The sequence below is a fragment of the Leuresthes tenuis genome, unplaced genomic scaffold (genome assembly GCF_036924035.1).
Source record: "Leuresthes tenuis unplaced genomic scaffold, fLeuTen1.0.hap1 SCAF_17, whole genome shotgun sequence".
NCBI classification, from domain to species: domain Eukaryota; kingdom Metazoa; phylum Chordata; class Actinopteri; order Atheriniformes; family Atherinopsidae; genus Leuresthes; species Leuresthes tenuis.
The window spans coordinates 24391110-24395530 of record NW_027325371.1 but is presented as its reverse complement, the minus strand read 5'-3'; the positions used below and the strand labels follow the sequence as shown (position 1 = coordinate 24395530).

The window sequence follows — 4421 nt, the reverse complement described above, 5'->3', positions numbered from 1 at the left end:
AAACCTCCGCTCCCTCTTTTGATCATACATTGTTGGGCATTCGCCCCTTGTCTTACACGGTTTTTACAAACTTTAGTCAGACATTCACACCTTGCAGCTGAACCACCTCCATTCCCTGTTTTGATCATGTGTGGTCTGGAAATACTACCTCTTCTTCCCCCGTTTGTGAGTAATTATGGCTGGACATTCACACCTACTTGCAGCCGAAAAACCACCTCTCCCGCTTTTGATGATGTATTGTCCGGCATTCTAGTCTTTTCTATCACATTTTTCAGCAATTATGATCTGACATTCACACCTACTTGCAGTCGAACAGCTCTGCTCCCGCTTTTGATTATGTTCGGTTGGATATTCAAACCTTTTCTTAACTGCTTTTTACAATATTTGGTCGGACGTTCACACCTTCTTGCAGCCGAACACCCCCACTTCCGCTTTTGATGGTATATATTCGGGTATTCGAACCTTCTCTTACCCGCTTTTTACAAACCATGGTTGGACTTTCATACCTTCTTGTAGCTGAACAACTCCACTCCTGCTTTTGATGATTTATGGTTGGACATTCGCATCTTTTCCTACCCATTTTTCAGTAATTATGGGTGGATATTCACATCTTCTTGCAGCTGAACACCTCCTCTCCCGCTAATGATCATGTAAGGTTTGATATTCGAAAATTTTCTTTCATGTTTTAAAGCAATTATTAATGGACATTCACACCTACTTGCAGCCGAACACCACCTCTCCAAGCTTTTGATGATGTATGGACCGGCATTCTTACCTTTTCTAACACATTTTTCAGCAATTATGGTTGGAGAATCACACCTACTCACAGCCGAACAACTCCGCTACCGCATTTGATGGTGTATAGTCGGGATTTCTCACCCTTTCTCATCAGCTTTTTGCAAATTATTCTCTGACATTCACACCTACTTGCAGCCGAACACCTCCGCTCCCTCTTTTGTTGGTGTATGTTCGGGCATTCGAACCTTTTCTTACCCGCTTTTTACAAACCAGGGTCGGACTTTCACACCTTTTAGTAGCCGAACAACTCCGCTCCCGCTATTGATTGTGTACAGTCGGGTATTTTAACCTTTTCTTACCCGCTTTTTACCAACTATGGTCGGACATTCACACCTTCGTACAGCGGAACACCTCCGCTCCCTCTTTTGATGGTGTATGTTCGGGTATTCAAACCTTTTCTTACCCGCTTTTTCCAAACTATGGTCGGCTATTCACAGCTTCCTCTCCACCATACTTGTATGGTTGGATATTCACACCCACTTGCATCCGAAGACCTCTGCCCCAAATTTTGTTGATATTTAGTCGGACATTCGCACCTTACCCGCTTTTGGCAAACTATGGCCTTCTTGCAGCCAAACACCTCTGATCTCGCTTTTGATGATGTAAGGTTGGGCATTCAGACCTTGCTTCACCTGCTTTTCACCAAATATAGTCGGATATTCACACCTTCTTGCAGCCGAACACTTCCGCTCCACCTTTTAGTGTTCTATCACACCTTTTTTTCACCGCATTTTATACATTATGGTTGGAAATTTTCAACCACTCTCATCCGAAGACCTCTCCTCCCGCTTTCTTTAATATATTTGAACTTTAGTCGGACATTCAAACCTTCTTGCAGCTGAACCACCTCCGCTCCCTGTTTTGATCATATATGGTCTGGCAATACTACCTTTTCTTACCCGTTTGTGAGTAATTATGGCTGGACATTCACACCTACTTGCAGCCGAACACAACCTCTCTCGCTTTTGATGATGTATGGACCGGCATTTTTACCTATTCTAACACATTTTTCAGCAATTATGGTCGGAGATTCACACCTACTCACAGCCGAACAACTCCGCTCCCGCATTTGATGATGTATAGTCGGGCATTCTCACCCTTTCTCATCAGCTTTTTGAAAATTATGATCTGACATTCACACCTACTTCCAGTCGAACAGCTCTGCTCCCGCTTTTGATTATGTTTGGTTAGATATTCGAACCTTTTCTTAACTGCTTTTTACAAACTTTGGTCGGACGTTCACAATATCTTGCAGCCGAACACCTCCGCTTCCGCTTTTGATGGTGTATATTCGGGCATACAAACCTTTTCTTACCCGCTTTTTACAAACCAAGGTCGGACTTTCACACCTTCTCTTAGCTGAACAACTCCGCTCCCTCTTTTGATTGTGTACAGTCGGGTAATTTAACCTTTTCTTACCCGCTTTTTACCATCTATGGTCGGACATTCACACCGTCTTACAGCGGAACACCTCCGCTCCCTCTTTTTATGATGTATGGTTAGGCATTCGCACCTTCTCTCACCCGCCTTTTACTATTGTCGGCCATTCACAGCTTCCTCTCCACCATACTTGTATGGTGGGATATTCACACCCACTTGCATCCGAAGACCTCCGCTTCCGCTTTTGATGGGAACTGACAACATAAGAAGTCCGGACATACTTTGATAGTATATGAATAAGTGGGTAGCTACTGACAAGCATTAAGCATGTCACACAGCCCAAACATATAACATTTCAGGACACACCACACAGTTAACAACCACAGTGAAGCGTGTCAAAGCCCAAACATGTAACATTCAACAGGACACTTACACAACACATTCAAATCAAACAGTCAGACAACATACAAGAACATATACCCCAGCCGGCATTGCTCCCTGCCTATTTTCGTACAGCACACTATGTGTGCGCACACCTTTATTCACAAACTCTTCAACTTATACTCTTTTACCGAAGTTGCTACAGCTCGATTGGCCGAATACCCTTTGATCCTATTTCGGTGAATTTGACATCTGCCTTACATATAACAGATTAGCGGTTTAGCAGGTTTAATTTAGTTTGAGTGAAGGAATTCATTTTATAGCAAAATCCGAAATCGTGAAGAACTCATGAAAGTAAGCTTATTCTCGGATTCCTGAAACTTTAGATTTGCTCTTTCTTTTACTGCAAAGTACAACGTTGTTTTTTTTGTTTAAATCTTTCTAGACATGGTAAATATTAAGGACAAAGCAGTTTTCACATAGTTTGAGTGAAGGAATTCATTTTATAGATAAAATCCCAAGAGTCTGCTGAGAAAAGAGAGTGAATGCGAAGTAGACTTTAACACGGCTATGGGAGCGAGCCGAGTGTGGGCTAACCAGGAGAATTGCTTGAAAGAAATGCGACCCCGAATGAGCGGTCAGAACAAAGCCTCAATACGGGATTCTCGTGGTGTTTTCGTTGCTGCCTTCTCTTTTGCACAGAGTAAAAGACAAGGCAGCCATCGAATAGGGCCCGATTGTTCCTTCTTGGTCAGCCGAGGAGCAAGGGGGGGGGGGAGCAAGCGTCTCAACCAAGCAAAGCTCACCATGGGGAAGGTGGCTATGCCAACAAGCCTGATGCCCTGCTCCCGCAGTGACGGATAATCGTACTCTGGTTTCTCTTCATAACGTACAAGTCTTTCGCCTTTTACTAAAGATTTCTGTGGAGAGCAGCACTAATGAGTTGTTTCTATTTTTGGCAGGCTTTACCTTTGCGGGTGAAGCCCTTTCTGTCTGTGCAAAAGAAATCTTGTTACTGTGCAGAGTGACTTCTCTGAGTAGAGTCGCCTTACTTGTTGCGACTGTGCCGATGTTCGAAGCTGGAGTGCAAAGTTGTTGCTTGAATGGTGCTTGCTGGAGCGTGCGGGAGTGCAAAGTTATACCATTTAAAAGGGCTGAAGAGTGCTCAGTGCAGCGGGTGGGCGACACTCTGGCCACCTTGAAAACCGAGGTTACATCCACTACCAGGGGCAGCCCAAGTTCTGCCGCAAGTGTGGTGAGCATGGGCACCTGGTTGAGGCTTGTACCAAGGTGTTATGTGGGAAGAGCAGAGAAATTGGGCAAACTTTTGGAGAGTGTCCAAATGGCAGGAAATGTAATCTCTGTGGAGAATTAAATCACCTCTTCAGAGATTGCCCTAAATCTTTTGCCAACAAATTAAAGACGGTAAAGCCACAGTCAAGCCAACAAAGAGAAGGACCAAAGGTGGCAGTTGGTGAACAAAGTGAAGAGGTTGACCCAATAAATTCAAACTTCCCGCCAAAAGCTTGGATTGGAAGTGAGGAGCAAAAAGGGGAGGGGCCTGTAGAGGCCTCACCACTCAGTGTTGAAGTCTGTGAGAATTCACAGGCAGAGGGTGGAGCTACGCTAAATGAGGAGGAAGAGCAGACAGGTGAGTCTAGTGAAGATACTCACCTCCCCGAAGGTCAACAGAAGGTCAATTTGTTGATAGGCATTCATTTATTTCTTCACTTCTGATGAAGTTTCAACAATAAACAACAAACTTTGTATTATTAGAAAGAACCAGAATCATTCTTCAGGAATCCGAAAATAAGCTCTATTTTATGAGTTATGCACGAATTCGGATTCTCCTATAAAACGAA

The 4421-nt window shown here is 43.9% G+C and overlaps 1 non-coding gene across 1 annotated transcript; it reads left to right on the top strand.

Moving 5' to 3' along the window:
- Window positions 1-3425: 3425 nt before the first annotated feature.
- LOC140274201 (U5 spliceosomal RNA) lies at window positions 3426-3539 on the top strand. Its single transcript, XR_011908175.1, has one exon. It is a non-coding gene; the product is annotated as a U5 spliceosomal RNA (small nuclear RNA).
- The last annotated feature ends 882 nt before the right edge of the window (window positions 3540-4421 follow it).